At 42.3% G+C, this 22,450-nt stretch overlaps 1 long non-coding RNA gene across 2 annotated transcripts in view; it reads right to left on the reverse strand.

The window, feature by feature from the left end:
- Positions 1–268: 268 nt before the first annotated feature.
- LOC106730842 overlaps positions 269–22,450 on the reverse strand; it is a 51,585-nt gene continuing 29,403 nt past the window's right edge. Inside the window, exon 4 of one of the 2 annotated variants that reach the window (XR_001367286.2) lies at positions 269–538. This is a non-coding gene — a long non-coding RNA (uncharacterized LOC106730842). Of the gene's footprint in view, positions 539–10,858; positions 10,986–22,450 lie in introns of those variants that run through there. The other variant, XR_004321275.1, reaches the window with a different exon arrangement.

Consider the following 22,450-nt stretch of genomic DNA (forward strand, 5'->3'; position numbering starts at 1 on the left):
CCACATCCTGGGCTGTGGCCCCTTCCTCCATGCTCAAAGCCAGCCATGATCGCTGAGTCCTTCTCATGCTGCCTCTCTGATTCCCTCTCTCCTCACCTCTCTTCCTAACCCCTTCCAGTGTCATCACATGGGCCCACTTGAATAATCCACGATCCTCTCCCCATCTCAAAGTCAACGTATTAGCAAACAATTTCCTCTGCAATCTTAATTCTCCTGTGCCAAGTAACCTAACATAGTCCACAGGTTCCAGGGATTAGGACATGAATATCTTTGGGGGGATTTCGGTATTATTTTCCTACCATATCCTATATATTATTTCTCAGCAGAGTATAAACTTGAGGCCAAGTCTCTGTTATTCCAGGACTCAAAATGTCTGAGTAGAGAAATAAGAAGTCTTGAGTACCCAGCCAAATTCCTCTGGTTTTATGGCTTAAATAAATATTGATTTCCGATGAGAAAAGTCCACAACAGGGGTCTATGGGAGGCACTCTAGTCGTGTTTAAAATGTGTCCACTTGAAAGAGTAATAAAACAATTACCTACAAAAAAAAAAAAGAGCAAAAAAACAATTACCTATAATTACCTACAAAAAGGGCACAGGTCTAGACAATGTTAAGGTTGCATTTTACAAACTTTAAAGGAACAGATCATTTTCATGTCATAAAAATGGTTCCAAAACATAGGGAAGAAAAAAGAAAGATGGAGAGAAGCCACCCAGTTGTTTCATCAGACTAGCAAACCCTGTATTGAATAACTATTATTCAGTGCCCTGCATACACCCACCAGCCCATTCAAGGCCCCTCAGTGTGTCATTTGTTCTCACTTCCACTTTTTTCCCTTTGCCCTTCAACCCTGCTGCCTGCACCCTGTCCCTTCCCCAGCCCTTGTCATGGGCCAGCACTCTGGTGTATTTGCAACCTTGTAAAATGGGTTCTGTATGCTTGGGTTTTTAAATTTCATAAATGACATTCTGTAAAAAAAAAATGTATCATAGGGCAAGAAAACTATTGGCTAATCTTATACATGAATGTAGATGCAAAATTTTTTTACAACTACTTTTCCAGTATTCATCTTGATATATTACATGTACTATTATGTTCAGATGTCCAAGATATTGTTCAGCTAAAAAGTTGCAAAAAATCGTGCGCAATAGTATTCATAAATAAATTAAAAAAATAAATAAAATGTCCAATTAACATGAGTTGCAGCACGAGGAAAAGAAAGGTTAGTGCTCAGTGGTGGTCCTGACGCTGGGAAAGACATCCCAACAGGGTGCATTCCCCAGTTACAGATTTTCATAGACTGGGGGGCCTGTAAGTTCCCCACAAGTATTAACTTGGGCTTCTGCTGTGAGCACCCCTGGCCACTGTGCCTGGGATACCTCTGACTATATTCACGTAAAGACATCAAACAACTTGGCTTGTGTGGGCCTGCTTGCTCATTCCGGTTGCTGGGTTTGGGCATGTCATCCTAATATCTGCCCTAATTGCAGGGCCCATTTTATCGATGCTGAGTTATCGTTCCAGCTATGTCTGCCCCTTCTCCTTGGACTAGGATGCCTTCCAGGTGTCCTACTTATGTTATAAGGTCTTCTCCTGCAATATGTCTTTCCTGATGAAAAATTGATTCAGCTCAGCCCATTTCCCCTAGACCAGCTCCTAATTCTTTTAAGGTCTCTTATTTTGAGTGGGCCAAATGCTGTCTGATCCTCCACACATGTTGTTGCTGGTGAGTACCACTGCTTTAGTCCATTTAGGAAATAAAGCGGAGACCCCAAAATGCTGAGTTCCTTGTATGAGTAGCACTGACCCCTAAGTGAATTTTGGTTTGTGTTACTGTAGTGCTTCTCATAGCCATCCGTGTTGAAATTTAGTCTTTCCATCCTAAGGAATGTAGGCCATCAAGTTGTAACTAATTATCTTCCTTTGTCAGCAATCCGAGTACGCTAATTGTAGCTCTAACTCTGCATGGATTTCTTACCCACAAATGGCTATTTTTACACGCAATGTTCTAGAAGATAAGACAGGCAGTGGACAACCATCTACCATTATATTCCAATACCTTTCTTAAACCTTCATTATCACAATTAATGGTCCCTGCCACAATTAATTAACATCCCCCCTGTGTCTCTCTAGATGAATTCTGTCTCCCCAGACAGCTCATTGCGAGGCTCAGGCAGGAATGTGTGGTGTGCCCTGGCATCTAAGGGACCTGAAAGAGTGTCCTGTCCACTCCCAGGCTAATTTACCCTCATGTTTGTAAAAGACCTCGGGTCTCCACAGCCAGATGGGGTTCAAATGCTCACAGGATCCAAAATGGCAATGCACAAGTCTGCAGGTTATTGTCGGAACACGACACAATATAAACTAGCACTGAAGTAAGAACACACAGCACAGCCCAAGGCTGCCTCACAGCGAAGGGTCCGGAGACACTCCTGCTGAGCTCCAGGTTTCCTCCCCCTGTAAGGGCTGTACCAGGGTACACTTTGTCTCTTAAATCAGGAACCTCCAACTTCTGTACAGAATCCCTTGGAACGAGGGGCTCCAAGTGGGGCTTCCGCCAGTGTTTCTTCTACCTCACTGGCTACATCAGCGTTTTCTTGTTGACAGAACCTGCAGTGAAGGGAGAGCCCTCTGCGAGTTTGCACTGAGGTGCAAATCATCCATTTCGTTGTTGCCAGTACACAACGTCTTGAAAGTCCTCAGACTCAAGGTTATAAAGCAAAGCTATTAAGTCATTATGTTTCATGCCTGTGCCACGTAGCCACGTGCCACATGGCCACATTTATTATTTTATGTGGTCCAGGCTATTTTATGTAGTTCAGGACTATACAGTTAACTCTCACAGCACACCTGGCTATATAAACTGCTTTTAAAAATATCTCCATTTTAGAGATTCATTTCCAGTGAAAATTTATAGATGTTTAGTAATTTATCAAAAGTTTATTTGTGCTTTTTTAAAAAAAAATCATTTTTGTATTAATATTAATGCTAATGATAACTGGATTCAGAAGAAAAGTTTCCTAACCTTTCAAACCTTATGGTCACAGGAGATAAAACATTAAAATTTTAAATCTCTGTATATTTTCATTGGAGAGAAATATGATCTAGTGAACAAGAAAAATACTTCGAGCATAAAAAGGCACTACATTAGGATAAAATTCTATGAGGGGGAAGCCTGGAATTACAAGTTAAAGCACCAAAAGGCAAAATGTAAATTTTTCTAAATGCTAAAGAAAATCTTACATTTAGGAGTGATGTTTTTATTCTAAAATGTCAGTATTGATCATCTACTGGGATTACGTCCTTTGCAACTCTTTCAAAAATTATAGTTTGCAACATTTCTTTGGACAAAAATATTAGATTTCAATGTAAAGAGTGTGAGGAGTTTCAAATTTTTTTCCAAATCCCTTTTGAAAATGTGCAAAAAATCGGAAGTCATTGACCTAAAGAAATGTACTTAAGTATATTAGGAGGACTGTCACATTTTTTCACAGTAGCATTTTTGAAATAGCAAAAAAAATTTTTTTTAAGTATAAACAAACCAAATGTCTATTAATAGGATTAACTTTTGGCACGAGCAAAATATGCCAAAGGGCAGGCGTACACAGGCGCTCCAATGGAACTGGTCCAGAGCCTGCTGCTGGCAAACTACAGCCCACGGACCAAATTTAGCCTGTTACCTGTTCTGTAAATAACACATTATTGGAACACACGGATTCATTTACACACTGCTCACAGCTGCCTTCATGCTACACAGCAGAGTGAATATTTGGATACCACACGGTCTGCAACCCTTCATTCTCTTCTTCTCACAAGAAAGAGAGCCCAGCTAATTTGCTCATTTGACAAGTTTTGACTTTTTACAGAAAAGATTTCCTGTGCCCATGTTTAGTTCAGTGGCTGTATGCTGGGGGCCACATGTGTCCTTTATAATATTCTCTATAGTTTATCCATATATTAGGTTTATTCTTTTGTAGGTATGAAATACGGTATACATTTTTAATGAATATAAAATAATCAAAGAGTACTTTCTATTTCCATATAGTGCAAAATTCTTAGGGAGGTAATCAGAGCTCCCTGGGACTATTGTTTCTTATTGTGTGCTCTGCAGTTTATTCATATCAAGGATAATCTACTAACAAAAGCAAGTGGGAGGGGGAGGATGGTATTTCAAGGTAAAAGAAGTCTAGAAAAACCACATCTTATCTCTCTATTTCAAGGTTCACAATGCACATGATTAATGTATTAAAGGCTCTGATAAGTCCTGCAGGAAAAGTGACCTGTTTACATTTTGTTTAACCCAGAATTTTTCCAAACTTGTTTGAATACATCCCTTTTTTCCCCGACATAACATCTATTCCTTGGACCACACTTTTGGCAGCCGTCTAAGAAACCAATGGCAGTGGGTAGGAGGAGGAGAGAGCCCACGGGAAGCAAAAGGCCGTGGCAATGGGCTTGGGTGATTTTATAAGGCTCTGAACTAAAGCTTTAGTTCAGTCCATACAGAACAGTATGGACTGAAACAGGAAGCATTTTAAAGAAAGAGTCAGTAAGGCTGGAACTATGTTTGAGTATGAGGAAGGAGGTAGGGAGATAGAGCGTGACCGTTCCACACACTTTCTCATCGGAGTGACTGGGGACAGCAGAAGGGGAGAAGACTGTGGTGCTGGAGGCTGGGCCAGTCCACCAGTGGAGCTGACTAAGTGCCTGCTGCACATGTTCTTGCCCTTCAGGGAAAAGCAGAGAGGGAGCTGAACCAGAATTGTAGCAGATCCACGTGAGTTTATCGCAAAATAGAACCACCTTCCTCCTCTTCTCACAGGAGAGAGGGCAAAGCTAACTGGCTCTTTAGATGAGTTCCTCATGAACCCTATCCTCAAGCATGCTCTGCTTTGGTTCATCACAGCATTTCAGTTACTGTCATGACAGAATGGGGCAGCCGAGGAATTTCCTTCCAATGGGCTCGTGTGTCGTGGCAGGGGACAAGGCTCGTGTTTGTGCTTTGTTTCTGAGCAGAATGTTGCAAGGGAGGGGTGATTCCTGACTCTTGGGCTCTAAATTAGCCTTGATATGTCCAGTGAGCCTGAAACTGAACAAAATCGAGGAATGAGGTAAGGGCAAATCTGTGAGAGGGAGAAAAAAAGAACCAAAAAAAAAGTGCATGTGGCCCTCTCTGGCCCTGGCGGGTGAGACATCTGCAGGGAAGCCCTATCAAGCCTGTCCTCGGGACTGGGTCCCCCTCCTGCCCGGGTCCCCCTCCTGCCCTCAAGACAAGCACTATGGCAGCCCTACAGCTGACCCCTGTCCCGTGGAGCCGTCTAATCTTTCCTACATATAACCTTTTCACTTATTTTCTTCTGACTTGAAGATTGTCCCTGCACCATTTGTAAAGAATATCTGCTTTGGAGATTCTTAACAAAATGACAGCTTAGTTAAAGCCATGTTTTCACTTAGACTGCACTAAATCACGTGGCCTAAACTTCAAGGCTTCACCAGCCTGGAGTGTGGACCTGCTCCTACTCTCCCCGAGGTGGGCGGCCCTGGCCTCCTGCCCTGGCCTCCCTGGCCTGTCCAGGCTGGTCTGTTCTGTGAGAATTCTGTCCTGACATCACTGCTCTGCTCTTCATGGCCTCCAGCCCTTGAGGTGCCAAAGCCTGTGGTCTGTGCTGGGGGATGGGCCCCCAGCTCTCCGGCCACCTCCCCTACCCATGCTGGGAACCACAACTTTCTAGAGGGCCATGTGGGTCTTCAGCCCAGCATGGAGCACAGTGGCTGGCATGTGGCAGCACTTAGTGGTTTAACAAATGTTTGTCAAGCAAAAGTGAATTGATGAGAGTGGCAGACATGGTAGTCCTTCATCCCTTGTAGGCCTGTCTCATCCTTCACTGGGTGAGCAGAAAAGGACAGGAAGTGGAAGGCGGGAAGGAGAAGGGCCAGGGCACAATAGCCAATACATGGAAGCAACCTAAATGTCCATCACAGATGCGTGGATAAAGAAGATGTGGTGTACATATACAATGGAATACTACTCAGCCATAAAAAGAATGAATAATGCCATTTGCAGCAATGTGGATGGACCCAGAGATTATCATACTAAGTGAAGTAAGTCAGACAAAAACAAATACCATATGATATCACTTATATGTGGAATCTAAAAAAAAATAAGTGACACAAATGAACTTATTTACAAAACAGCAACAGACTCACAGACATAGAAAACAAACTTTTGGTTACCAGGGAGGAAAGGTGTGGGAGGGATAAACTGGGAGTTTGGGATTTACAGACACTAACTGCTATATATAAAATAGATAAACAACAAGGTTCTACTGTACAGCACAGGGAACTAGAGTCAATATTTTATAGTAACCTATAGTGAAAAAGAAAATGAAAAAGAATATATATGTATACTGAATCACTATGCTGTACACCAAAGTCTAACACAACATTGCAAATTGACTATACTTCAAAAAAAAAAAAAAAAAAGAAGGGCCGGGGTGGTGGAACTGTAAGAATGAAGGTGCATGTTTGCTGTGTGGCCTTGTAGATTGTTCACAACTTTGATTAAGCAACTTATTCTTTGAAGTCAAAACAGCAGAATCAGATTCAATGGGAGTTTATGGTGAAATCAGATCATCTGAAGGCTGGCAAAAAGAGATGCGGACAGGAGCAGGAAGGAATTCTTATACCACAAGACCAGCGACTATTACAGAAAGCTCTAACACCCAGACATCTGTAGATCTACCTTATTACAAGGCAATAATGATTTGTAAAGGGGGCAAGGGGATTGGCATCTTCAAAAGGGTGGTCTTTGTGCTAAGTGCTCTATTTATTTTAATTTGGTTAAAATGAGACTTTCCTTAATTGAATGCAGATACTCAGCAAAAGAAATGTTTGATCATTACTAAGTGTTACGGGGGTGGGTAGAGGGGGCAGTCTGAGCAACATTCGATTTCTCTGCCTGCTCCATTTCCCCCATCCGGGTCTTCTCCAGCAGTCCTACTATAGCTACCGACTTACCCTCTGACTCTGATCATCCTCCCTCACCTCCTGTGTTAACACTATCAGGGTGGCAGGGTTTTTATGGAATATATCAAAAGCCATAGGCCATCAGCACCTGAGCATGGCATTATCTTGCTGCTCCCAGACTGGAGTTGTTCCCATTTCTTCAGGCTGCCGCAAGCCTGAGAGAGAATTTTGCTTTTTCCCTAGTTAATACTGCAGGGTCCTCTCAGAGCTCTGGGGGCCTCGTCCCAGTGCCCTGTCAGCCTTCCTGGCCCCCCTACTAGTAACCACTAGATCATACTGTTTTTTCTCCTTTAAGCGGCAGAGGCTAAAGGCTTGATCTTTGTCATCCTGGAATGACGGGTAACATTCTTTTCTTTACACCTGGGACAGGAAAAATCTAAGAAAGAGATTTCTTTTGATCATAAGGCACACTTTCTAAAAAGAGGTGTTAGATTCTTTATTTTAATATCACTAAGATTTTTACAGCAATATGCACTAGGGTATTGGTTTGTAATTCTTTCTTTCTTCTAGTCTTATTGAGGTATAACTGACATCCAACACGAAGTTTAAGGTGTACAACATAATGACTGGACATACGAATGTGTCGTGAAATGAGTACTGTGATAAGTTTAGTTAACATCCATCACCTCTCTAGTTACCCACCAAAAAAATTTCTCCTTGTGATGAGAACGTTTAGGATCTACTCTCTTAGCAGCTTTCAAATATACCAAAAACAATGTTAGCTACAGTTACAATATTGTACCTTACATCCCCAGGATTTATTTTTCTTATAACTGAAAGTTTGTATCTTGCAACCACCTTTACCGGTTTCCCCACCCACCGCCTTCTGCCACTAGCAACCACAAATCCGATCTTCTTTTCTACGAGTTTGGGTTTTTTTTAGATTCCACATGTAAGTGAGATCATACCGTACTTGTCTTTCTCTGACTTAGCTCACTTAGCAGAATGCCGCAGGGTCCATCCATGCTGTCACAGAACTTACAGTTTTCTTTTAGTGAACTATCTTTGTGGAGTTTTGCTAATAGAGACTGAAGATTTTATTCCTTCTCTGGCTCTGGTAAAGTTAAAACATAGAGGAATTGTTCGTTTGTTAAAGGTGTGAAGACAGTTGACCTATAAACCCACTTTGACCTGTCATTTTTTAGGGAGTGGGAAGGAGGGAGATACTGTTCTTTGTTATTATCTTTTCCATTGTATTTATAGGTTTAGGTTTTCTGCCTTTTTTTTTTTTTAGTACATTTTAGCAGCTTCTGCATACAAATATGGCACATTTTATTTGATTTTAAATTGAAGTATAGTCATTTTACAATGGTGTGTCAATTTCTGGTGTACAGCATAATGTTATAGTCATACATATACATACATGTATTCTTTTTCATATTCTTTTTCATTTTAGGTTACTACAAAATATTGATTATAGTTCCCTGTGCTATACAGTAGAAACTTGTTGTTTATCTATTTTATATATAGTAGTTAGTATCTGCAAATCTCAAACTCCCAATTTATGTCTCCACACCCCTTTTCTCCCCGGGTAACCATAAGTTTGTTTTCTATGAATGTGAGTCTGTTTCTGTCTTGTAAATAAGTTCATTTGTGTCTTTTTTTAGATTCTACATATAAGTGATATCATATGATATTTCTCTCCCTCTTTCTGGCTTACTTATTTCACATTTCAAAATTTATTTGTATGGAATTATGTAAAATTCAAAAACATTCCCCTGTATCTGTGGCTATTTTGGTATATTTATTCCGGGGGACAAGTATTTATGACTTCCTTGTCATTTTCTTCATTAATCTAGTGGGAGGTGTTGCCTTTTTGTTATTGTAACTCATCCTTATTTGTTTCTTAAAAACATGTTACATAAATTTAGCTTTTTTATCCAATTGGATAGACTTTGATCATGTCCTGAATTTATCATACTCATTTAATAAATATTTATTATACGTAATCCTCAAGGGATACCAGAGGATTGTTGTAAAGATTACTTGTTTTACCAGCATGAGCACAGTTCCAGAAAAATCAAAGGTGCTTGTAAAGGGTCATTCTGTGTAAAAATAAATTGTGAATAAGACAGCATTCCTGTCCATATAAGGATAACAGCTTTCTGTGACTTTTAATAGGTAAATCTAAGATAGTCAAATTATTGTTAACAAGGATACGTCTTTTCAAGTTTCTATTATCTAATCTTATTTTATTTTTGTCCTGCCTTCCTGACTTCTTTCAGATTGAAAAAATTTCCTTTAATCCTGTTGGTTTCTCTTTCTCTTGGTCTGGATGTTCTGTAGTCCATTCATTCATTCAATTATTATTTACTCTTTCTTGGATACCCCTTCCTTCACCTTTTATCCCAAATTTATCCTCTGGGAACTTTCCACTGTCAACCACCTTGGGTGATGGCGGCTGCATACCGGAAAGAAATGGGAGCACTAGCTCCGGGGGATGGATAGGTCCCTCTGATTATAGCAACGTCGATAAATAACAGCAGCAGGGAGACAGAGCTGCGGGCTATTAAAAAAATTGCACAGATTCAAACTTTTAAGAACTATGACTGGCTGTGTAGCTCGCTCCCTTGAAGATCAGGACGTTCACCAGCCACAATCATTCATTCATTCATTCACATGTGAAGTGTGTATTGAACAACTCCTGTGTACCAGGTACCCTCCAGGCAATGACAGTGGTGAACAAGACAGACAAAATTTCCTCCACATGGAGTTTACATGCTTGTGACGGGGAAAGAAATCAACAAGTAAATGCACACTAATTCGGGCTGTAGTAACCTAATACAAGAAACAAACTGAATGGCAAAGCAGAGGGTAGCTGGGGAAGCAGGTAGTTCCTGCCACTTTATGCAGGCTGGTCAGGGAGAGATACATCAGTTCAGAGGAGACATTTTTGCTGAGACGCGAAGAGAGATGTCAGCTTGGCTAAGAGCCAGAGAAGAGGATTTCAGGCAGAGGGGAAAGCAAGTGCCTATGACCTGCGTTGACAAAAAAAAAAAACACACAACGTAAAAGTTGTGAGTTAAGCTTTATCCGAGAACTTTATTGAGGACTAAAGCCTGGAAGACACCCTCTCAGATAGCTCTGAGGAACTGCTCTGAAGAGGCCAGAGAGGAGCCAGGATGTCTGTGAACTTTGCTTGGAAAAACAAGTAGACAGGCATCAAGATTACTGCTAATCACAAAGAACAGACATCTCAAGTTAATGATTTCAGTGCTTTTCTATGTATGGGGAAATGGAAGAATCTGGGGTCATTTGAAATTTTTCCTTAGATATGCATCTTAACTATCTAGGGGCCCCTTATATCCAAAGCACAGAATGTTTCCTAGTTTTCTCCATCCTGAAATCCCCTGAGGGCAACGGCAGAGGGTAAAGGTTTGATCTTTGTCGTCCTGGAATGACGGGTAACATTCTTTTCTTTACACCTGGGATAGGAAAAATGGGGAATCTCTGAGGAACAGCAAGGGAGCCTGCAAGTGTGACACATGATAAGCAAAGGGAGTTACAAGATGAGGTAGGAGACGCATTAAAGGGACAAAGTGCAGAGGCTTTGACACCTCTCTAGATGTTGGTATTTCGCTGTGAGTGTAGTGGGAACTCCTTGATGGATTTTTTTAAGCAGGGGGTAACATGATCCATTTTCACTGTTAAAGAGGTACAGTGAAGAGAACAGTTTGTACAATAAATGCTGGAGAGGCTGTGGAGAAAAGGGAACCCTCATACACTGTTGGTGGGAATGCAGTTTGGTGCAGCCATTATGGAAAACAGTATGGAGATTCCTCAAAAGACTGAAAATCGACTTACCATATGATCCAGCAATCCCATTCCTGGGCATTTATCCAGAAGGAACCTTGGCTCAGGAGGGTACATGCACCCCAATGTTCATAGCAGCACTATCTGCAGTGGCCAGGGCATGGAGACAACTGGATGTCCACTGGGAGATGACTGGATAAAGAAGCTGTGGTATATTTATAAAATGGAATACTACTCAGCCATAAAAATAATAAAATAATGCCATTTGCAGCAACATGGATGGACCTGGAGAATGTCATTCTAAGTTAAGTAAGCCAGAAAGAGAAAGAAAAATACCATATGATATCACTTATATGTAGAATCTAAAAAAAAAAAGGAAAAACAAACTTATTTACAAAACAGAAACAGACTCACAGACATAGAAAACAAACTTATGGTTACCAAGGGAGTGGGAAGAGATAAATTGGGAGTTCGAGATTTACAGATATTAACTAATATATATAAAATAGATAAACAACAAGTTTATACTGTATAGCACAGGGAACTATATTCAATATCTTGTAGTAACTTATGGTGAAAAATATGAAAATGAATATATGTATGTTCATGAATGACTGATGCATTATGCTGTACACCAGAAATAGATACATTGTAAACTGACTACACTTCAATAAAATTAATAAAATATAATTAAGAAAAGAGAGAATGGTTTGTAGCCATGGTTCTCCATGCATCAGAACCACCTGGAGCACCTGTTAAAACACATACTGCTGGGCTCCACATCCAGTGTTCCTGAATCAGCAGATCTGGAGTGAGGCCTGAGAATTTGCATTTCTAACTAGTCCTAGCCATGGACTGAATCATGTCCCTCCCAAATTCATACATTGAAGCCCTAACCCCACAATGTGATGGTATTAAGACATGGGGGGTTGGGAGGTAATTAAGTTTCCATGAGGTCATGAAGGTGGGGTCCCCATGAGACGATTAGTGCCCTGATAAGAAGAGACATCAGAGACTTGCTCTCTTTCACTTTCTTTGCCATATAAGGACACAGTGAGGAGGCAGCTGCCTATAAGCCAGGAAGCGAGCCCTTATCAGAACCCAATCATGCTGGCACCTTGATCTTGGGCTGCCATCCACCTGAATTGTGAGAAATAAATTTCTGTTGTTTAAGCCACCAGGTCTGTGGCACTTTGCTATGGCAGCCTGAGCTGACTAAGATGTCAGGGGAGGCTGACACTGGGCTGGGTCCAGTCTGCTGAGAACCACTGCTCTGAGAGCACCAAGACTAGGTCCCTGGAGACAAAGTAGGAGCTACTTCAGGGATCTGGGTGGACATGGATGGACGTGGTGGTGCAGCGTCAATGGAAAGGAGGTTGAGAGGGAGTCAGTCAGCTAATCTATAAAAAGCATTTACAGTCATGTAAAGAAGAAAAACTGGTATCATTCCTAACTAAATTCTACTCTAAAGTTTGCAAAGAAATTCTCTCAACTTTCTTTCAACATGATTTTATTTTTCTTTTAAATATTTTAAAGTCACAAATAAAAAGGTTCAAATTAAAGTGGTAAAACTGAGACCTGAATGTCTTTTCAGACTTAGGTTATGTACGGACATCTGTTTAAAAATTACAGTTCTCACGTGAGCATCATGGTAGCACAGGATGTCCCTCCGTTTTGTCCCTTTTTAAACAACTAATTAGGCATTCATCCATGAATAAAAATGCCTTGTGGTAGTTGTGGGGTCCAGCACTATACGCCAAGGGACCCAAGAGGAGTCGTGCCCACCTGTACATCTGGTAATAGGCAGACAGACCTCAGTCAGTGCTATGGGACCACCAGAGCCAGCAAACCTGCCCCAAACCCTCTTGGCTGCAGCCAAGGCAAGTCTGGGGAGTGCTGACTTAGGCAAATATCCAATGATGAAAGAGAATTTGTAAAGTCCAGCTTTCCTAAGGGGAGATTCCAGCGTGCCATTAAAATAAATATTTGTGCACACAGTGGAGAGGGTCAGGGGAACTTTGCAAGCACTGCTTCTCCCCAACAATGACAGTGAGGGGCTGAGCTATTCCGCAGTGACCTCTCCCACAGGGAAAAAGGAGAGTAGTGAGTGAATGCCCATCTACCCCCAGCTGTGCAGAGCACTGCCAGAGAAATCCATTTCTTCCAGCAGCGCCTGGGACACCAAGGCAGGACCCTCATGATGGGTGGGAAGAAGATCAGGAAAGGAGCACAGAAAAATGTCAAAGGCCATTAAAGGGACACAGATCCTGCAGACTGAGCTCAGGACTCCAGCAGGAAGCCTGCCCACAAGCCACTGGGAGAACCTCTCCTGAGTGTCTCCCCACCACACTGCAGGCACCCCCATTGCCCCAGGACTAAACACACACCTCCCCCGACTCCATAGCCGGCTCTGAGTGCAGTGGCAGGAGCTCAGAGTCTGGTTAAAGGAGCATTCTCAGAAAAACAGACCAGGATCTGTGGGCGGAGGAGAAACACAAACTTGTACTCTAGCGCCCCCTTCTGGAAAACAAGAGAGGTTTCTAGCAGCCATCCGGGTGAGTTGTTAAGAACCATGGAAGACTTCAAAGCTTAAGATCCTGCCACAAAAGAAAGCAAGACACGTGGAGCAGGTAGAGCCACACAAAGGCAGGAAGAAAAGCCCACCTGAAGGCAGCTAGGACAGTTTTGAGGAGGAGTCTGCTACTTCAAATGTGAACGCAGCAATCGGAACTGTAAGGAACATGAACCAAAGAAACACCGTCACCAGAAGACAGCATTAATTCTCCAATAACCGAGCTCAAAAGCACAGACTCTTTTAATCTAGCTGATAAAGAATTAAAAACAGCTGTTTTGAGGAAAGTCCGTAAGCTACAAGAAAACACAGAAAGGCAATTCAATGATGTCAGGAAAAAAATACATGAACAAAGCAAGAAATTTCACTGAGAGATATAAATCATAAAAAAGAGCCAGATAGAAATCTGGAGCTGAAGAATTCAATGAATGAAACGAAAAATTCAATAGAGAGAATTTGCACCGGAGAAGATCAGACAGAAGACAGAATAAGTTACCTTAGAGGACAGGAACCTTGAAATAACCCAGTCAGAGGGGTACAAAGAAAGTGAATAAAAAAGAATGAAGAAATCCTACCTGATCCATGAAACTCAATGAAATGTACAACTATTAGAATAATCAGGTTTCCAGAGGGAGAAGAGAGGGAGAAGGAAGCAGAAAGTTTATTTAAATAAATAATAGCTGAGGACTTCCCAACCCTGAGGAGAGACTTGGACATACAAGGTCATGAAGCTAATAAATCAACCCTTTATTTCAAAGCAAAATGACCTTCTCCAAGACACATTGTAATGAACCTGTCAAAAATCAAAGATAAAAAGACAATGGCTATCATCAAGAAGACAGGAGACAAGGCGAGGATATGGAGGAAAGGGACCCCTTGAACACTGTTGGTGGTAATATAGGTAGGTTCAAGCCAAATGGAAAGTGGTATGGAGGTTCCTCCAAAATTACAAATAGATCATATGATCCAGCAATCTCACTTCTGGATATATATCCAAAGATAATGGAAACAGGATCTCAAAAACATATCTGTACCCCCATATTTATTGCAGAATTATTCACAATAGCCAACATACAAAAACAACTTAAGTGTATGTCAGCAGATGAGTGGGTAAAGATGTGGTATATACATACAATGGAATATTATTCAGCTTTAAAGAAGGAAATCTTGCTACTTGTGACAACATGAGTGGATCCTGTGGGCATTATTCTAAGTGAAATAAGACAAAGACAAATTCTGCATGGCATCACTTGTATATGGAATCTACACAAAAAGCCAGACTCATAGAAACCAAATAGAATGATGGTTGCCAGGGGCTGGGGGTGAGGGGAAATAGGGAGAAGCTATTAAAAGTATTACCCCAACAGGGGAAGGGAAAAGACCCAGTTCTTGTCATACCCGAAAGACATGACAAGAAAGATAAGAATTCAGATGGGAGATGGAGCATTGTGTAGTGAAAGATTTTAAAGGATTTATTTAGGGAAAGTGCACCTCCAAGAACAGGAGGTGGGCTGATCCAAGGGAGGAAAAACAGAGATCCTTGTTTGCCCATTCTCCTATACCCTCACTTAGAGGTGGTCTTTTGTTTGATTGACGGCTCTTGCCTCTGGAATGCTTAGTCATGTTCGTCCTCTTTGCTCATGTTCTTACCTGTGATGCACACAGAAAAACCCATGGTGGCAAGGGGTGGGGTGCTAAACTGTAATGCTAATTATATTTCAATGAGCATTGGGTCATGTCTGGTTATGTCCTTCTTGCTCCTGTGCAGTTGTGGCTGTCAGGTTCTAACCAGTTTCTTGCTGAGCCCAGAGGATACCATGTAGAGCAGAGGCAAGCTTACTGACAGATTCCAGACCCAGTTGCTAACACACAAGATCATGAGCACATAAATGGTTGTTATTATAATGAGATCATTTGTTATGCAGAAACAGCTAACTGATACACCTGCCTAATCCCAGTTATCCAATAAAGATCTTCTCCCTTTTCACTAGTTCATAGTTTAAGTGGTTCTAGAAGAAATACGATGAGGGATAATACACTTTTCTGTATTCTGTGAGTCACAGAGAACTTACTAATTCAATAATACTGTACTGCCTTGTCATCAGTATATGCTGGGACAATAAGATGCCTCCTGTAGATTCACGAGACTTTCTACTACAACCTAGTGGCCACACAGCTATGAGACATGCATATGTTACCTCACATTGAAGTAGATAATTAACAAACAGTAATGAAGTGTGTTAAGATTTTCCATTCATAGATGCAAAATATCAAGCCCATTGACCCCAACAAACTATGTTGTAATCCACAGTCTAGAGGTTAATGTTCACTTCAAGAGTCAATCAAAGCCAACTCACAAACAAGTGAGAACATGGACAGAAATAGCCACTACCTGCAGGCTGAAATCTATGCCATAAGTCTCTCTCACAACCTCTGTGTTGCCGACTACTCAATAGTTCCAGCTGACTTGAATCAGGTCAGTAGACGTCCGTCTCCCAACTAATCCTGGAATGCAACCGCCAACACTGAGGTACTGCTGCTCCCCTCTCCTGGACCCCATTTTGTTACTGAACGCAAGTTCATGTGCCCAGTACACCGTGGGGCCAAACAAAATGAAAGGTCAGAGTTCGGAGCAGAGTGAGGTGTATCGCTGTGCCAAGCAAGGAGAACGGGTGGCTTGGCCCCCCAAACCCCCGAACTCCTTGAAGGGTTTCAGCAAAGCATTTTGAAAGGCTAGCTAAGGGAGGGGGTTTCAGGGTATGTGATCAGCATGTGCACAATTCTCTGACTGGCTGATGCTGAGGTAACCGGGCAGCTTAATGCGATCAGTCCTTAGGTGCCAGAAGGTCTGGGGTTGCCATGCTCCTGCTCGTGCTCATCAAGTAGTTAATTTCTTTCATTTGGAGGTGGTTTTTAGCATCTGAAAAACTCAGGAAATGTGTGTGAGATACTATAATCAGAGAAGAGCTACAGTGAAGGACGTGAGGAGGGGTCTGTCCTGGGAAGGCTTGTAGGGTCCTGCTCGGTTACAATTTCACAACAGAAACAATCACAGGCAAGAAGGTTCCATTTCTCTTTCTCTTTCTCTTTCTCTTTCCCTTTCCCTTTACTTCCTCCCTCCCTCCCTCCCTTCCTCCCTCCCTCCTCCCCTCCCTCCCTCCCTCCCTTCCTTCCTCCCTTTCTTTCCTTTCTCCTCTAGCTGAGATCTTTTACACAAGAGAAGTCCAGCTTTCTGACTTTCAGATGTGTTGAGTTTGTTGCCTCACTGTGAACAGAAACTTCTATTACACTTGTGATCCAGGCCTCTGTAACTTAATTCAGGTCTATTAGCAGAAAATTGACCCAACAGAAAAGGACGCTTTAAGGCTTGTTTCTCCCCTGTTTTCTTCAGAGAAAAGAGCACCCACTGGAGAGCAATAAAGATGCCATGTAACTAGAAGCCTCGTGGACTTGTCAGCAGGATGCAGGGGAAAAGAAACACTGGGGCTAGGGGGAAGGCCTTCTCATTGCGGGAGCAAGAACACACTTTTCAGAGAAAATCGCAGTGGGTTTTTAGATATCTTAGACAGGTAGGCTGGGAGTGTAAAAAGTAAACACAAGATTTCAGAAAGAAAAATGTTTTAAAAACAAAATCAAGGATACTCTGTTGCCATATGATCCAGCAATAGTCCTCCTTGGTAGTTACCCCAAAGCCTTTTCAGATTGGCTTCTTCCACTTAACAATAAGCATTTAAGTTTCTTCCATGTCTTTCATGGTTTGATAGCTCATTTCTTTTTTCACTGATCAGTATTTATTGTATGGATGTATCACAGTTTGCATATCCATTCACCTATTGAAGGGCATCTTGGTTGCTTCCAAGTTTTGGCAGTTATGAATAAAGCTGCTGTAAACGTTCACGTTCAGGTTTTTGTGTGTGTTCTTAGTCCATCAACGATAAGAATTCTACGGCCTTGACTTAGATCCATCTCATGCCTCTCATTTTATATGAGTAAATGAAACTTAATTTATCAGCCCCAAAGAGCGCTTTCACGAGTTACAAAATTCTATAAACGTCTTTAAGTGATCTCCATTCTTGTAATACTCTTTCAAAATTAACGATGCCTGAGAGGAGTGGGTCTTACCCATAAACCCTCATGGAAGGCAAAAAATCATCAGCCCCTTTAGTAGTTGTGTTTCATCAATTTCAAAAGATCCTGGATGGAGAAATACTACTGGATGTGAAGTGACTTTTTCTTTGCGATGTGACACAATGCAGTGGTTCTCCAACTGAGGTGTGTGTAAGAATTACCTAGGGGGTTTTAAAAGGGTAAATTCCCAAGGACCACCTTCCCCTTCCCCTTCCTCATTCTGGTTCTGTGGATACAGGAATCTGCATTTTTAACAAGAACCTGAGCTGGTTTAGGGGTCAGTGACTGGAAGACCGTATTATGAGAAGCATCTTCATGCATCAGCATTAAGAAGTTCCCCAGGTGGTGCTAATGTACAGCTAAGGCTGAGAACCACTGCTCTAGAAGAAGCCTAATCTGGGTCTATAGCAAAGCTCTTTCACGTATCAATTGTGTGACCTTTAAGGTGACCAGTTGTCTCCTCAGATAAATTGACTGACATGGACAATTTACCTAACTTCTCTGAGCCTCCCCCTCTATCATAGGAGGAGGCTCAGAGAATGATATTTATTCAGTAAAGCTGCTTTGGATGTTAAATGGGAAAAGCACACAAAAGCACTAGGCATTATGCAGACATCATCCTTCCTTCCCTCTCTTCTTCTCCAGTGTGTCTCCTCTTCTACCTGATCTCTCCCTCGCTGGACAGACTTTCTTGGGGGACCCTCTACTCTATGAACTGTCTTCCTCCTTGGGAAGGAAGGGTGTCTTTGCCTGAATAAAAATGGAGATTGCAGGCAGAATGTGGTGAATGCACAGCGTAGGGCACCGTGTGGAACACGTGGACTAAATGTGCATAACACAACAGTTTATATAAATTCAAAATACATTCGTAGTTAATACTGCTAAACATTACGAAAGCATCCACCAAACATGCTAGCATGATGGTCTGAGCATGAGGAATAGAAATAAAACAGGATAAATACATAAATCCACACAACAAACAGACAGAGAGGGCTTTGTATCAAACAATGATGTGCATAGGTCAGGGATGGAGTCGGTTCATGCACCTGATGCAGAATAAATACATGAATGAGTAAATATACAAACTCACATTTAGAAATGTGTATTTTTTAAGGAGACAAAGACAAAAGCTCAGGAATCCAATATAGCTGATTTCCTCCTGCACTATGGGGACCACCATTCCTGAGGACCCTCTCTTGTGAGAACATGGTTTTCTGGGCAACAGTAATGAAACTTGAGAGCCTTCTCTCAACCATGAGAAAGTAAATGTTTGTTGTTTAGACCATCAGGTTTAGGGATAATTTATCATGCAGCGATAGATAACTAATACACCAGGGAACAGCCCTCACTTGGTCTTGGACACAACCTATTGGCCATCATCTGTCATCTGCCAGGCACCACCACTCCTCCCAATGATCACGTAAAACCTGCAGGCGTTGGCACCATTTCTGGGCATATCAGCCACTTCCACTGGTTATCAGTATCCCCAAGAATTACCACTACCACCCCCTACCAGGTGCTGCAGTCTCTCTCCTCCTTTGGTGTTTGTTTATAAGGGTCACAAATAAGTGGAATACAGGGCTTGGGGTGGGAGGGTAGGAGAACAGCACAGGAGTTGGTCATGGAGCCTCTCGACTCTGAGTGCCTGTTTGCATCTTGGCTTTGCCACTTGCCTTGTACCTCTTTGATTCTCAGTTTGTTTTCTCCTCTGTGTAAAATGGGATTAATAAGCATATCTTCCTTATAGCACTATGACAATTGAGTTGGGGAATCCATATAGGTCACTTAGCACAGCATCTAACTGCAAACAAATAAATCGTTCTAGAGCCAGAGAGACTGTATCCAAATTTCAGCTCCACCATTTACCCTGAACAAATTACTTAACATTTCTAGGCATCAGTTCCTCATCTATGAAATGGGAAATAACAGTACCTAACTCACGAGGCTCTTTAAAGAGTAGATGAGGAAATGTGTCAATACATGTAGTATTACGTAGCACAGGCCTCTTAGTAGTAGTAGTAGTAGCAGTAACAATAATAATAGACCATAAGCAGAATGTGCTGGACTCAAAATCATGCCTCTCCTCCTCTGATAATGAAGGCTTCTTTTGTTTGTTTTAAGCTGGGTAAGACTTGTGCCTGGATTATTCTTCCTGTGAGATCAATTCTAAACCAGATACTTCACAGTTCATCATGGAACCAAAACTTACTTTTTAAATAAATGAAATAGAAATTAATTTTTGATGCCATGGTGGGGGGAGGGCTGCATGCAACTGCTTCTGACTGATGATAACCCACTTCTGAAAATTTTCTGTCACACTCCCAGCTTACACTGGCTTTTCCTTTTACCTCACTTTTACTTCCATGTATTTCAGGATTAAAAGCTACTACATTCAGGATTCCTTCTCGGTAGGTAAGAGCAGGTTTGACTGGAGACTTGAAAATTCTGTGTGTGAGAATGGTACCTGGTGTGGGTCACTGTCTGCACATTGGCTTCCCCTGAGATGTGACTCATATCACTGGTCCTTAGGTATGATCATCCTACGGTGCAGTCATCCAAGATGTCCTTGTTCCCACAGAGCCCTTAGCCATATGGCTCACCCCATAACCTCCGTTTGGCTCCCCTGGACGTGATGTGCAGGTTGAACTTGTGCACATCACAACTTTCACAGTCTCAGCTCTGAGACATTCAGGGACTCACTGAGGTTACATTTCGTGGATTTAGAGTTGATCCAATGTGTAGACTTTTGTAACTGTCTGCAGGAGCATCTGGCTGCCCAGAAGGAGACAGACAAGAGGGTTGATTCCATCTAGAACTGGGGATTGGCAAGGTAGTTAAGGAAAAAGGATTCCAGGAGGCTTGTTGGCATTAAGTAACGAACCTTTAACTAGAAAGAGCTTCAGAGTATTTGCGCAGGGATGTTTCAGAGCAGGAGGAGACTCCCCACATGCACAGGTATGAAGCGGCACAGACAGCGAACCCGGGGAAGCTGCTACCTCCCCCCACTGCTTAAGTCTAGGCACTTTCCTGGTTTACACTTACATGAGGCTCAAGGTCTTCTCGTCCCTTGATGGCTGATCTCCCTGTATGCTCTATCCTTTGTTTAATTCCACTGCCCCTTCAAACTTGAGGCTCCCATTATAGATAACATGTATCCTATCTGACTTGGTGCCCAAGTTGGTGGACAGTCAGTTGAGATTCTGCTGCCACCTAGTGGTCCTTGGTCACTCAGATGTCCATGGTATCCAAGCTAGGAAAGAGGCAAGGGAAACCAAGACAGAGCTGAATACTTGGATGTGAGTATTTGAGGGGTCTTGAGTTCATGATGAGGGTAAGAAAAAAATTAGCTATATATCCCAGGGATAGGATCAAGGAGAACATTTAGGGGTTTCTACTTACTTAGCCTTTCCTACCATAAGTGAATACTACACAGAGAACCAATGTGAGGGTTATTCCAGTTGCTAAATACCCCACAGACCCCTGACTTGGGGGGCTGGCCTCTGTTTATCAGTTGGCCTCTAAATGTCCCCACTCTAATAAGGAGGCCAATGCTATTTTTGGGTTGTTTGGTATCCATGTCAGCTTATCCACAGCCTTCAAAATACCCGAATATTCACTTTCCGCAGTGGGTAGGTAACCTGGTAAACGTCTGTAGCTCCTTTTGAGGGAGGACTGTTAATAGCTATGATGACTACTCGCTATGGTGTTTCAGGGACTTTCTTCAAGGGGACATGGCCCTTAGGTCAGTGGATTCTGAGTCTGAAAATCACCTCAACTCTTGAAACTAGACTAGAGACTGTGATTACCCTTTGTGATGCTGACCGACTCAAGATCTTTTTGGATATATAAACCAAGCAATTGCCTGCCCTTTTATCTTGCTCCTAGGATACCACGGTTTATTAGTCTTTGGCCCGGATTCCTGTGGGCCAAGGCCCCCTGGCTGTTGTTCTGGTCTTGTTTTCCATTAGGATAACTGCATCAACTTGTCTTCCGATAGGCTTATTGTGGCAATTCACGCAGCAAATTAATTCTACCAATCCTCCTTCGCTCTGACAACTACATGCTGTCAACTTGCTGCTACTCCAGAATCCTATCATCCCCACTGACACCAGGGAGCCCAGTTTTCCCAGCAGTGTTTCCTACTTGGCCTACAACCATGGCGCAAAGAGGACAGACAACACTGCGTGTGTGAAGTGAATGGTACACCATTGCGTCAGATCCGGGGAGGAAAGGGCCTTCTTCTGAAGCTGACTACTTAACCTTCAAGTTGAATACTGGAGCCCAGTATCAAAATACTGTGTTTACATTAATACACAAACACTTTCTCCTGGCTTGATCCTCAGATGGAAGAGAGTTATTAGAACGCTGCTAAGGTGTTAGAAACACATCAAGAACCGTCTCCGAGAGCTGCTGTAGGCAAGTAACGTAACAACACAATGTAAGGTGGGTAGCACTTCCTGGCACAGAGTAGACACTCGATATTAAGTTCCTTTTTCTATAGAAGGGAGTGGCACAGAGTAAGTCATTTATCTCTTACAAACTCCCTCTGTGAACCTGCCTGCCCAGCACAGATAGTTAAAGATATATTATACCCCGCACTATATTCCCCATTCCTGCAGACATTCCTCACGTGGATGGTTTCAGCCTTGCCCGTGCCCATCCCCTCCCTCCAGACCCCTGAGGCTTGATGCTGCCCCCTCTGTTATGTAACACCTGGAGCAGAACTCAGTCCCCCCCGGTATGGGCTGATGAGTGAAGGAGAGACAAAGGGTTTCTTCACCTAGATACCACAATGCTGTTTTTCCAAGCTAAGATTTCTTTAGGGTTTTGTTTTGCTCTGTTTTGTTAAGAAGCCACAACTTGCTGTTGACTCATGTTTAGCTTCCAGCAAACAGAAACCCCTGAGCATTTTTTTTTCTCCCTTCCATGTGATACTGTTAAACCATGTCTCCTCCACCCAGATCTTGGAC

This window comes from Camelus ferus, chromosome 7 (assembly GCF_009834535.1).
Source record: "Camelus ferus isolate YT-003-E chromosome 7, BCGSAC_Cfer_1.0, whole genome shotgun sequence".
NCBI lineage: Eukaryota > Metazoa > Chordata > Mammalia > Artiodactyla > Camelidae > Camelus > Camelus ferus.